Source organism: Symsagittifera roscoffensis, chromosome 2 (genome assembly GCF_963678635.1).
Source record: "Symsagittifera roscoffensis chromosome 2, txSymRosc1.1, whole genome shotgun sequence".
NCBI lineage: Eukaryota > Metazoa > Xenacoelomorpha > Acoela > Convolutidae > Symsagittifera > Symsagittifera roscoffensis.
In genome coordinates, this window is record NC_087063.1 from 44,033,695 (window position 1) to 44,047,584 (window position 13,890).

General features: G+C 39.2%; 2 protein-coding genes across 4 annotated transcripts in view; one reads left to right on the top strand and one right to left on the bottom strand.

Moving 5' to 3' along the window:
- The window catches only part of LOC134840590 (lysophosphatidic acid phosphatase type 6-like), a 102,543-nt gene extending 96,749 nt beyond the window's left edge, over positions 1-5,794 (bottom strand). For both annotated transcript variants that reach the window (XM_063856506.1, XM_063856507.1), the window contains exon 1: positions 5,767-5,794. The gene's annotated coding sequence lies outside the window, so the exon portion shown is untranslated. The remainder of the gene's footprint in view (positions 1-5,766) is intronic.
- Positions 1-13,890, top strand: part of LOC134840539 (26S proteasome non-ATPase regulatory subunit 14-like) — a 436,784-nt gene that overhangs the window by 169,419 nt on the left and 253,475 nt on the right. The window lies entirely within an intron of this gene.

Genomic DNA, 13,890 nt, shown 5'->3' on the forward strand with positions numbered 1-13,890 from the left:
AATTACTCAAGATTGCATCCAATTTCGCCTGTATTGCACACGAACTCTCGGCCTGATTTTTGCTCATTGTGTCCATTCTCTTTTCCAGGCTACCTAATTGGCTGTTGACATCATCATATCGGTTTTTTAACTGTTGCAAATCTTTTTTGATGTTCTTATCTCGTTCTTCATTGGTGGTTTCTACATTATCTGACATCTCCTTGAGTCTCTCTTCTGTTGCCTTGGCCAGGTTAAAATAACTATCCAGATACTCGTTTTTGTTGTATCTTAATTCTTTTCTTGTCACTTCTCTGTCCTCTTCGCTGTGCTTCAGCTTTTTGTCGATCTGATTCAGTTTCGCCATCAAGTCACCTAGCTCAAGAGTAGCCTCTTCATGGTCAGCCGTCAGTTTTTCTTCGTCCGTCGCTTCTGCTCTAGTTTGTCCCTCTCTCGGATTGGCTTCTGTCGTCTTCGTGCTCACTGTTCCAAATGTTCGTGCTCTCTCAGCTTTTGGTTCTTCAGTCACGTTCTCTTTCGTTTTTATTCCGACCATCATCGCCAACCTTTCTGTAAAAGATGTCTTTTTTACTTGAGAGTCTTCTTTCACCGTTTCTTCGGTGTTGCCTATTGCATCTTCCACGTTGTCTATTGGTGAGAATTCTATGGGTTTCGAGTTTGGTTCTTCTGCATTGGGCATTGGAGTTGACTCCGTCGCTATTTTCCTTGTTTCATCAACACTTTGATCAGGTGTCTCTAGATCAATCTCGATGGTGGGTTCTACTCGTTCCCCTTCCATGCCCTCTCTTGCTCTGTTCTCCGCTGTACTCCTTGTGCTGACCATGTTAACTGAAAAGTTCTTCTTTTTTATCTTTGGGCCCATTGATGTTGTTTTGCGTAGCGACGAATTATACTTTGCTTCGGTAGGTCTTTTTTCAGCTACCGGTACCCTGCTCCGCCTCATTATTTCTATTTACAATTGCTTTTATTTACAATTTTACTATATACACAATCCTATTCTAAGAATAAAATCTTTCGGGAAGGAAAAAAATATATATATATATACAACGTGGTGAAAACCTTGTTTCAGTTCTCTTTATTAACTTTTCGAGAAACTTTCCTTATTTGTGGTCTCAACCGTACCTGGTTCCAATTAGTCTTGTTCTATCTTAATTCTGTCTTAAAACACTTCTTGTAATTTTACTTCAATTTTTTACACTGTCCCAAGACTTCCAATTGCCGTCCCTACTCTTCTTTGTACCGTCCCAGGCTTCTTTCTCCTGTCCCAAGACTGTTCGGTACCGTCCCAGTACTTTCCGGCCGTGTCCCAAGACTCTTGTCCAAGACTACTGTCCCAAGGCTAGTGTCCCAAGACTAGTGTCCCAAGACTAGTGTCCCAAGACTACTGTCCCAAGACCCTGTCCCTAGACCCTTGTCCCAAGACCCTGTCCCAAGACCTTGTCCCAAGACCCCGTCCCAAGACCTTGTCCCAAGACCTTGTCCCAAGACCCTGTCCCATGACCCTGTCCCAAGACCCTGTCCCAAGACCTTGTCCCAAGACCTTGTCCCAAGACCCTGTCCCAAGACCCTGTCCCAAGACCCTTGTCCCAAGACCTTGTCCCAAGACCCTGTCCCAAGACCCTGTCCCAAGACCCTTGTCCCAAGACCTTGTCCCAAGACCTTGTCCCAAGACCCTGTCCCAAGACCCTGTCCCAAGACCACTGTCCCAAGACCACTGTCCCAAGACTGTACTGTCCCAAGACTGCTCTGTCCTAAGACTTCTTCGGCACTGTCCCAAGACTGTTGACAAGTGTCTGGGTGGTGGGACTTTTTCCCTCTTCGTTATGGGGACTTCTTGATTCGCCGTACCTTGTACCACCACTCAAGCACTAGTAAAATTTTCCCAAAATCCTCTCTTAAAAGCCAAATGCTGACCCCCCTTTTTCTTATTTCTCTTTTTGGCTACCTCTATTTCAATGTTCCAAGTAACTTGAGACTAAAACCTGTGCGCAGGTATCTTGTGATCACCTGTTCGTACAAAATTTTAACACAAATCCTCACCAAAATGCAACAAAAATCTAAGCAAGAAAAAGTAATAAAAACAGAAAGATGAGCCCACCTAAAATTCAAAGGTGACAAATGTCTACCTTCTAACGAAAAAATGTCTGGTACCTAATTGCCACGCGTTTCCTTCCCCCCTTCTAGCGATCTTGTGGGGTATCACAAAAAAAACTGTCTATGTCCGTTCCCCCCTACCGATCCGACCAGGGTACCTACCTTAACCTAATTCCAATTTTGGATATCCGCTTCCTATGACCAACGCGTGTAAATGACTAATGTAACTAAATCAACGATGTCGACTAATTAGTTACTCTAATTTCCCCCCTTTTTACAATTTACTACCGCCAACCTCTAACTTAACCAGCCCCCCTTCTAACCTCCCCCCTTTTTAGCCCCCCTTCTTAAGCCTAAAATCACCTTAAGCGCCGGGTGCTAAACCTCTCAAGAGAAAACCGTAGACCTGTCTCCAGGCCTGCTCAAGTAAAAACTTTTCTCAAAACCGGGGGATATCGCTTATCCAATTTTACACTTATTTCCTATAATGTATTGTGAATTGTAACGATACCCGTTCTGCCCAACTTGAGAACTCGAGAATTGCCAAATCCTTCTTGGCTGCTTTCCCACTCGACTGGTCACCTGTTCCAGTCCAGTCTCCTATTGGTTCAGCTCAAGTGTCCCTGAACCACTTTCCCACTCGGCTGGTCACCTCTTCCAGTCAAGTCTCCTATTGGTTCAGCTCAAGTGTCCCTGAACCACTTTCCCACTCGGATGGTCACCTCTTCCAGTCAAGTCTCCTATTGGTTCAGCTCAAGTGTCCCTGAACCACTTTCCCACTCGGCTGGTCACCTCTTCCAGTCAAGTCTCCTATTGGTCCAGCTAAGTTCCAAGCTATCTGAAAACCCTTGACAACGCCCCACTTCGGGCACTTTATTCAGTTTACTGGTTTAAATTGCTAGGTTGATTGAAACGATCGAACTTGTAAAACAGTATGGGTATACTATTTAATTAATATAAAGGTTTGATCCAACTAATCTGGTGTCAAAGTCACTGTCTTTTTTCGTTTTATGGTTTTTGTTCCTTTTTCTATTCTTTTTTGGTTTTTGTTTTGCTTTTTGTCTTTTTGCTCGTGTTTTTGTCCCCCTAGTTGCCCCCCTTTACTCGGTTAGCTAAGCCTCGTTCGGAGAGCGTACCAGGAAATTTTCTCGAGTTTTCTTAAAAAGCTATCACGGTACAACCGGAAGGTTTGCACGTTCCTGTCGAACCGTACCGCCGGTACTCTAGAATGGGCATTCAGCCCGAAGCTGTCTCAAGTGGGTTCGACTCCGTAGTCTTGATGTCGTAAACACCCAGGAGCGCCATAAAAACACTATGTAACATTCGTCTACTGCAGTCACACATGAGGCTTAAGAAAAATAGGCCCTATAACCACTGGCTCAAGGGTCAGGGACACCATCTCTTGTGTTTTTCTACCTCAAGAACGGTCGGAGCCAGTTCGGTTCGCTTGTGACATGAGACTACGACCCGTTACAGCTTAAAGGCTACTACTAAAATATCCCCCCACTCTAGAATTAGAAACGTCCCCATACTTAGGTCTCTAGATACCCAAAATACATGAACGCCGTTAAAAACCGGGTTGGAACAATCCGTTAAGTTACTTTTTATTAGACAGTGGAACTTTGATCCATTTCAGATGGATCAACCTAAAACTCGCCTTACCTCAACATAACAATTATAAAACACACTCTAGAAATTTAAATTAAGTACTCACATTGTAGCACGCTCAAGAACCAGGAAGTAAATAAGTCGGTAAGCAACTCAAGAATTAATAAAGTAACTAAAATGAGTTTAATGTTAGTCAGTTTTAATAATAAGAACAAGTTTTTTCTCTAGACTGTAAGTTCTCGTGAACCATTGGGACACTCTAGCTGTCCACCTTTCCACCGAAGGTTCACTCTGGTCCAGTTAATAATAGTACTCCAATCACAACAATCCAGTTCGTGGGAATGCTCTCGTCTCTGTCACAGATGAGACAGCTCTACTCTCGATTATGATAGTGATGGAAATTGCGAATAGCAATTTCCTACTGCTTTTTCTTACAACTTTCCCGCGTGTGTGACTCAATCGTTCTGAACTTGTTCTGATTTCTTTTTTCTGATTTTCAGTTATCGCGAGAAAATCGTGCATGACAGGTTCCATTCGAAATTTTGAAAAATTAAATTTCACTCCAAAATCAAGTGTTTTTTGCTTCTCTCAAGGTCAAACTTCCAAATATGACCGACTGGCACAGTTCAATTAGGTTTCGAAACGAGTGCGCAGCTATTTCTGCTCCTCGTTTGGTACCGCATCCTACCTGTACGTTTCCGAAAAAAGTTTGTCGCTCGGAGAGGGCCTTGCTTCCAGCGCATTTAGACGCGATACGTCTCAGCGTGTTGCCTATGGCAATCGGTCTCAACCCTCCGTCTATCTTTATGAGGGCGATAAGCTTTGCGCCAAAAAAGAAAGGTCTTAGTGGTTCGGGTATTTTGCCATCTCCAATGAGGTTTATCAGCATAGTTAGCGATTTCAGAAAATTAAGTCCTGCACTGCCATTCGACTTACTAACAAGATCTTTAAAAATTTGAGGAACTATTTTATCAGGATCTGCTGCTGATCCGTTTGGAAAGGACATTATCGCTTTGTATAGGTCGAAATCGGTTACGAAAAAACTATCCAAATTTTCTGGATTTGGAGCTGCAAATTTGGCTCGCTGCGGGTGCTTAGACAACAATTTTTGATAGTTATCAGTTGAAAAAGGAGCTATTTTGTCATCCGAAGCAGCAAGCCTTATTCCTCCCTTTACATTTCCTCATCGAGCTTACTACTTATTAACTTTATTCTCTGCTCGAGGTCACTCAGAGGCGGGCTTGAAACTTGGAGATGGGGTTTGGGAAGTGACACGTCATTTGCTCGAATTTTTTTATTTATCAAAGAACTCATGCTTGTGGTCTGTTTGCGTTCACTTCTTTTCGGTTGCTCCAAAAAAATTAAGAACGACGTTAAAAAATTAGCCATTTTGTAACATCTTCTATATTGTAGACAATGTCATTTATTTTGTCCGACAGACTTTCCGCCAAGGGAACACGCGAGTCTTTTGGTACTCTCTTGAGTACTCGGACATTTGAGATGGCTGTATTAACATAATTGTCTAGCACTAAATCATTACCTTTTGTTGCTTTATTAACAGATTTTACATCAACGCATAAAGGACACTGAAGCCATTGGGTTTTCTTAGAGTCGCTAAGAGAAATATTTACACAACTGATATGATGCCAACTAGAACAACAATCACATCTAATCCAATTTATCAGTCCTGAAGGTTTTAAGCAATCTTTGCTTGTATACTCTTTGTTGTTTTTCCTCATCTTGACGCAGCATAAAGGTTAAAAAAAAGGATTTTGACTGGACTTTAGGGGACTGAACTAACCCATGATAACCGGTTCGTGGGAATTTTACAAATCAGCAAATAAAAATAAAATACAACTAAATTAATTTAAATTTAAAAATCGAATTATGAAAATCAAAAACAAGGAACAATCTCACCCGAGCTCAGTAGGTCCAGCGGCGCACCACCAGACTCCTCAAGCCAGTTCTAGTTTCCCACCTCCCCACAGAAAGCCACTTGACAGACCTGTCTCTAAAATCCCTCTGAGGGCGCTCCACATACAGGCACAAACATCAAACATAACAAACCTATTTAATAAGTTTATCACAACAATTAGGCTAACTGAATTGTTTGTACCTTTTCTTCAAGGTACAAACAATTCAAAATAATCAAACAGATACCTGCAGCTTTAGCTAGGCCTCTAGTTTTTCCATGGCTGCAGTTTCATTTTTTCTCAACGTTGGGCGACCCGAATTTTTTGGCCTTGAATACAGCTCCGGCATTGTTTCTCAATGCTTTCTAGGGCTGTTCATAAGCCTAATCCGAGACAAAAGGCTGAAAAATTTTGTAGTCTTGATTTATCGACTTTTTTCAAGAGATTTTTTAAAGCTTATATTGTCAAAAAAGTTGAGTTTTTTTCTGCTCAACGTCTTATAATGCAATGTTTTAATTGCATCGCAAGCGTTGCGAAGCCTCTCTTCGCATCTGCGTTCCTTGAAACTTTTGACTTTCTGATTACCATATATCATTACTATTTTCTGAAATTCTGTGTGTTACTTCTTTAATTCAATAACTCAGATTATTCTCTAGAGAAAAATGCCGTGGACCCAGGAAGTCAATTTTGCCGCGAGGACTATTATGCTAAGAAACCCAGGCGATGTCGTAAACGCTTATCGCAGACTTCAGATGTAAGACATAATGTTTATTTTTTTCAGTATCATTTCATCGAATTCAGACCACTCAAACGGTGATTAGAATGAAAAACGATGTAGTTCTAATGTGGAAACAATAATTTCGCATGAATTCATTCAATTTTTCTTCAAGGTAAAAATAGGTAAACTTGAAGTGATATTCGGACATTGACTAGGGTATATCATTTTCCTATGATTAAGGGATGCGGCATGTAAAAACGCCTTCTGTACATTGAAAAATGATTTCTGTGTCTTAATTGACTTTTCTCTATACAGTTGTCGGATTCCAACAATTCTTTTTTTACTCTTGCGACATGCTCGGCGATTTTATCGTTTTAAATGTCAACTTGAGTTTTTATCTGCTACTTTTCGTAAAATAATTGTGGAATTCTTTTAGTTTTGCGCAGTTTCAATGTAGCATGAAGCAAAACAACTTCTTTGGTTTTTCTTAGTTAATTTAAAAAAAAATTCAATTTATTTTAATATTTCAAAGTCCAGATAGTATTGAAACTGAAGAAATTTTTGCTAAAAAGTAAATTTCAAACGTTTTCGCAACTATGTGCATCGTCAGGATTTTTACAATAAACTACTCTAAATGACGATAAAACATCAATTTACAAATGTTATTTACAATAAATCACATACAATTTGGTTCTAAACCATCATGATAAAAAATTGGCCAATCACAGTTGACCTCTAAATTACTATTAAGATTAAAATACTTTTAACCTCTAAAATTAATTAAACATTTTAAAATTAATTTGTCTGGAAGTTTCTGAGTCATAATTTCGATTTAGACATGTACTTTTTGAATAAAAAACCAAAAATATTTTGGGACTAAATTTTCAGTGTTAACTCCCTGCTCCTAAACTCATCGCGCGTGTTCAAGCCCGGTTTCTCTTTCCTGATATGTATTGCCTCTAGTGTTAGCAATTTTGTTTGGTTGTTTGACCTATCTATAATTTCCCAACTAAGATCTGCGCTATTTCCCTCAAGTTGGCATTGCTGAAGGTGGAGTCCTACCGGTGAGTCTGCTTTCTTATGTTCCTCAATTCTAGTGGTCAAATGTCGAACAGTTTGTCCGACATAGGTGGAAGTGCATCCACTACATGACAGTTTATAAACCACTCTTGACTTGAGGTCATTAGAAAATGCTGACTTCAGTGATGGTAAACATGATTGTAGTTTTCTTGTGGTGAAAACCACTTGAACGTTAGTTAATTTTCGTAACCTGTTAGCAAAATATTGGCTCTGGTTACCTCTATATTGCACCATCAGCATTGGGGGCTTCCCATCCTTTGGTAATTGAACTGACAAACCTCTGTCTCTATCCAGGGGCTTGCCCTTACCCTCGATGATCTTGCACAAGGCGTCTGAAGCCACCTTTGCGGACCAATTTTCAGGGTACTGATTTGTCAGCCATTGCGCCCTATTAGTTTCCATAGCCTTATCAAATTGCTCCCAGCTAGATGTACTCCTAAAAACCCTGTGTACAGTGCCTTGGATAACACTACGCTTATACTGAGTTGGGGCGCAGCTTCTATAGTTCAGTATAGTCCCTGTATCTGTTGGTTTTTGATACCAACTGCAAGTTACACGCCTACCCTGCGATACATTTATGTTCAAATCCAGGAACAGCAAATTCCCCTCCGAATTAGTTTTCTCTAGAGTGAACTGCAAATTTGGATGAAGAGAATTGGCGGCATCGAGAAGACAGCTCGGCTCCCCTCTGACTGTTCTAACAATGTCATCCACATACCTGAGGAACAATTTCACCTGGGGAGTATCCTTCTCCTTGTTCTTAGCTCGGCAGCAGCTTTCACAGTACCAGACTATCTCGGTTATTGATGCGTATACGTCATCGGATATTTTTCCGCATTTTAGATGATACCAGTTTCGGCAACTCTCGCATTCAACCCCCTTTGATCTATATGTGACTTTCCTGCTGCAACATGGGCACAAGCCGTTTTTGTCATTAATTTGCTGTACCCCCGTTCCCACCGGTATTTGTTGTCGTAGAGCAAGTTCGTATTCTTTCAGCCATAAGTTTGCCAGAATTACAGCGAGGGACGCGCCCATTGCTAAACCATCAACTTGTACATACCATGAATCATTACACTTGAAATATACTTTGCTGACCGCCATATTCAAAAGCCTTTTCATGGTTGCTCTTTGAATTTCAGGAGGAGACTCCTGGCTGTACAGCTTCTGTAAAGCAATTTCAATTGCCTCCTTCAGGGGAACGTTGGTGTACAAACTTTTCACATCAAGAGATATTATGGTTTCATCCGGATCTAGAGCAATGTTTTCTATTTTTTCTCGAGCCTCTTTAGTATTGGTTTCTATATTTGCTCCATCGATGTTGTCAAAAAACTTTGCAAGCATTTTGTTAAGATTCTCATACGAGCTGCCGGGAAGTGATAGTACAGGTCGTAGGGGTGTCTCATCCTTGTGTACCTTAGCTAAACCGTACAAACGGGCGGGTTGCCCCCCTGTTGATCTCATCTTAGAATATAACTGATCACTTATCTCGTCTCTTTTGTTCATGGCTAGTAATTCTTTATTAAATTCCTTCTCAATTTTCAGTATCACCTCATCAGTGGTTGCATCTTTTTTCAAAAACTGAGCAGATTGCAACAAGGATTCCAGCTTTGATTCATATGTTTGTTTCCTCATTATGCAAAAACCAACCCCCTTATCAAAAGGCACAGCCAGCAACCCATTATCTTTGAGATATTTCCTCGTTTTTTCAACGGCTTTGTCTCTTGGGGTTTGCCGTACATTTTTTGCATATGCCTTTGCCGCGGCTTCTATTTCACATAACGTTTCAACAGATGTTTTTTGATTTTTCAATTGTGAGAGGAAAATGTCGATATTCGCCAAAAAATTTGTTTCGTTAAATTTGTCTCTAATTGGATGCTTGGGGCCCATTGATAGCACTTCATATACCCATTCAGGTAGTTCAATATTATCAAGTACCTTAACTGATCGCTCATTTCTCCCCCCAAGAGGTTTATCTTGTCTCTCGGACAGTTTTTCTAACTTTTTTCTATGGTTTTCTGATGTTGTCTTTAAGCTTGCCTCAACTTGACGCCTCACGAATCGGAAAATGGATGCCCACCACTGTTTGTCAATTTCTTTTTGCACCAGTGATCTTGCTTTCCTTAGCATCTCCTCGTACCTTTTCCTATCCTCGTTTGCCCTAGAAGTTTCAGTCCTTAGTAGTTTCAATTGAAAATTATGCACAGCTTGGTCCGAAAAAACCCCGTTCTCGGGGACCCTAAACTTCAAAAAGTCCGGTATTAGATCGTTTTTCAGACATTTTCTCAGAAACTTCAGTCTATGTACAGATACTTGAACTTTTTTAAAGAATTTTAAATAGTCTAACACAATTTTCCAAGTTAGTTTTCTTTTTAAAATTTGTCTGAGCCAAACAGCAGGCAAAAGTACTGTGGTCATTGTTTTGCAGGCCACGAGTAATGAAACTCACAAGGCACAAAGCAAAACAAATCACACTCTTCTCACCCCTGTCTTTGAAGCGCAGACACTTCCTCTGCCTTCAGCTTCTGCTCACGTCTTGCTTTCGCCTTCCTCCTTGTCTGTGATGGTCTCTGTTGCTTGCCCCTGATATTGCCAATCAGCTCTGACAGCCTTTCTTTGTGTGCCACTACCAATCGCAGAGATTTCAGCTCCAAATCAGCACTCTGGTGCAGCTTCAAATTTTCCTTGAGCTGCTCCGCATCGTTTTGCTTGCTCTTGGAGATTAGCTGTTTTGTCGCTGGAATAATGAGCACTCCTGTGCCGAGAAGTTGACTAAACAAGTCGGGCGTTCCTTCCCTTCTGCAATAGACGATCGCCAATATCTGCTTTTCTTCGACTTTAAATAGTTTGTCAGCTCCTCGACACCGGCTGGGCGATAGTTGTTTGTTCTGTGGCTGCTAATGGTGTTGTTCACCACGTCGTGCCACACAACCACTTTTTTCCTTCAGTGGACTGTCTTCCAGTAGTCGTCGGAGGTTCTTTCCTTGGTTCAGCAAGTTGTTATTAAGGGATAGGCCAGGAATTGCTGTAACAAGGCTCTCGTATTGCTTTTTCTCACCTGTGTTAAGGGTGTTGATGCTGTGGAACAGGGAGCTAGCTGCTACAATATGAAACATTTCGGTAACTCAAATAAAAATCTGCCATATTTTACGTATCGATAAAAAAAAACACTATAAAAATTCTCTATACATTGATGAAAATCATTAAAAAATTTTATACTGGCCCTTTAGTGGGAAAACAGTTGGAATTTCAAGCTCTTCGCTTTTTGGTTTATCATGAATTTACAAGTAAAATTGAAGAAATTTTTGCTAAAAAGTAAATTTCAAACGTTTTCGCAACTATGTGCATTGTCAGGATTTTTACAATAAACTAATCTAAATGACGATGAAACATCAATTTACAAAAGTTATTTACACTAATTCACATAAATTTCGATTCTAAACCATCATGTTAAAAATTAGCCAATCACAGTGGACTTTTAAAATTATTTTTTAGATTAAAATTTTTTTTAACCTCTAAAATTAATTAAACTATTTTTAATTAATTTGTCTGGAAGTTTCTGAGTCATTATTTCGATATAGAGATGTGCGTTTTAAATAAAAAACCAAAAATATTTTGGGACTAATTTCAGTGTTAACTCCCTGCTCCTACACACATCGCGCGTGTTCAAGCCCGTTTTTTTTCTTGATATGTACTGCCTCTAGTGTTAACAGTTTTGTTTGGTTGTTTGACCTATCTATAATTTCACAACTAAGATCTGCGCTATTTCCCTCAAGACTGCATTGCTGACTTCAAATTGGTTTTCTGTTCAATGCTTGACTTCAACAGTTCTACTTCGTATAATTTTTTGCCCGAAAATTTCCTCGTTTTTTGCTTTGTCGTTGCATTGCAGAGATAGATGGTAATTTTGTGTCTGGATCTGTCCATAATTCGATAATCGTACCAAGTGTTACCCAAAAGAGGCATGGTCTCGGCCACAACTCCAGAGTGTAGTTCCTCGTTGAGCATCAACAACGGATAGAACAAAGTTACCGAAATGTTTACAAGGCGTGTACTGGACAAACCGATAAATTTTTGTGCTCTGAAGCCCACGTTTCAGATAAAAGTTAAGAATTTGAGTGGTTTTTGTGCCATTTTCCAATTTGAAGCTGGAAATCAACATTCGTTGTAGATTTTTCGAAACATCTTTTCGGCGTAGTCTTTCACGACGGCTTAGTCTTTCATTCCAATATCATTTTGGCAGACGTCAATGTCTTTTAAAAAAAGTTAGAGGAAAGTTGAAAATGTGGATTTCAACTCGTCGTGAACTATCAAAAAGCATTGGACATAGCCGAAAAGTGATCCATTTTAAAAAAATTTCAAGAAGGAATAGACTTTAGCAAAGAAAAATTGTCTTGACTGTAGAATCTGTTTCAAACTGCTGCCATCACTCCCATTCCTTCATTTCTTGAGTAGTGTAGACTTTTTCTTTTTTCTACTCCTATCTAATTCTCGTTTTGCTTATTCGCTCTTTCAATACTTTATCCGATGAATATTGGCGGCTCCTCTGATAGGAGCAGAAGTTATAGTAACAACCCATAGCTTCAAATACTGTTTTACAGTGATCGCGGTAGCCATCAACATAGAAACAGATAGTTTTCTCTGCTTTCCGTGTTTCTACTTTTAGTTTTGCTCTGGTCTTGATTCTTGACAGAAGAACATAACCATGTTCTCGAAATTTCTTGTTTTTTTTGTAGCCTTGAATCTTGGAAGTTCCGTTTGGCATCTCCTGAAACATTTAGGTCTTGCGATTATTTGACGATGGACTAATTTGAGTTTGATTGACAGATGCTTTCCGTGTAAAACCTTTGGTGATCCTTCAGTCATGTCTTTGTTTTTCCCTTAAATCCTTATCAACTTCAAAGAATGGTAGGGTAGAACTTGTGATTTGTCGATTTGTGTAAGCAGATTTTTGGTAGATTTGAAAATGTGCTTTCAAGTTCAAAAATATCGATTCCTTTATAATTTGTAAAAGTCATTTTTTGCATGGCTACAAGAGTAGTATGCCATTGTCATGTTACGCCATCGTTAGAGTTCTTCGAAAATAGTCATGCTTTGTTGTTACCAGATGGTTTTTAAATAAGAGTAGTTTTGGATTCCTGTTAATTGAATTCAACAAATTCGTAGATTTTTCAACGCATTTTATTGATGAAGTCTCAGTTAACCATTTTTTGGCAATCATTGAAGTCTTTTTCTACATCGTTTTACTAGAGACTTGATATGATGGCAATTCCGTGCAGTCAAGCTTGTTTGGGCTGTGAAATCATTCGGAGGGGGAAATGCTCTAGTTTCATTTGCTTTTTAGGCTTTAAAAAGTGAATCCAAGCTTGTTGCTCCCAGAAATTTTGTTCTAACGAGAAAAACTGTACAGCTCCAAATTTGAAAGAGTTGAATTTAGTTTTTTTTTAAATTTACAGTTGGTTCGATTTCTTTATCATAAATAAGAGGCGGATTCAAATATGATTTGATAAGATTGAGATCGTTTCTTCCGCCATTGAATCAAAAGATTTCAATGGCGGTATCTTTCGCCATTAATTTGAAAGATTTTATGGGCTTTGATTTAAATATATTGGCACATATCCAGCTTATAAAATCTTTCAACTTCCAAAAATTTGTTTTGCAATAGCTAACTCAACTCCAAGAAATGATAGAGAAGAGCTTTGGATGATGATTGCTCGATTAGACAAAATTTTGTACTTGGCTGATGCTTTCGGCAAAAAAAAATAATTTCACTGCTTTATAACAAAAAAGTATCGGCGAATGGTTCCGAAAAAAATACAAAAACCAATAATTTTTTGATTTGACGCAATTTTTTCAGCCTTTATTTCTAAATTCTGCCAGAGAAACTTGATTAGCATTGATGACTTGCATATTTCGAATTTTAATAGCACTTTTATGTAAATGTGGTATCTTTAATTTCAACTGTTATATGAGTTATATACAAATCGTTTTGTCATGTGTCTCGACGGTTTCATGCATAGCAGGCGGGCTTAAAACTTCAGTTGGAGTCAAACTGATATTGCTGCGTGGAATTTTTAAAATTTGTTATTCCAATGTTGTAATCTGACTTTCTAACTTTTCTTTTCTCACCTCTGTGTACAACATTTCAATCATAGGATTTGTTAATTGACACAAAAAATTTTATATTATATTTAGAGTATATGTTTCAGAAGATGTCAAAAAGAGGGCATATTAAAAGAAGCTGAGCGACAGCGATATTTTGAAAGACCTGCCAAGAGAAGGAAACGGCTTGCAATTGAGAAGTGTACTGCTTCATATAATCAAGGTCTCCACGAAAAATTGGATTTCATCAAGCGGGGCTATCGACCAGACCCTTGGCTACATTAAACAGTCGAGCATGATTAAATCTTAAGAATGTATTTTTCAGTTCAGAGTATACTTGCAATTTTCATTGAAGCAGTCCAATTTTCTACCTAACTA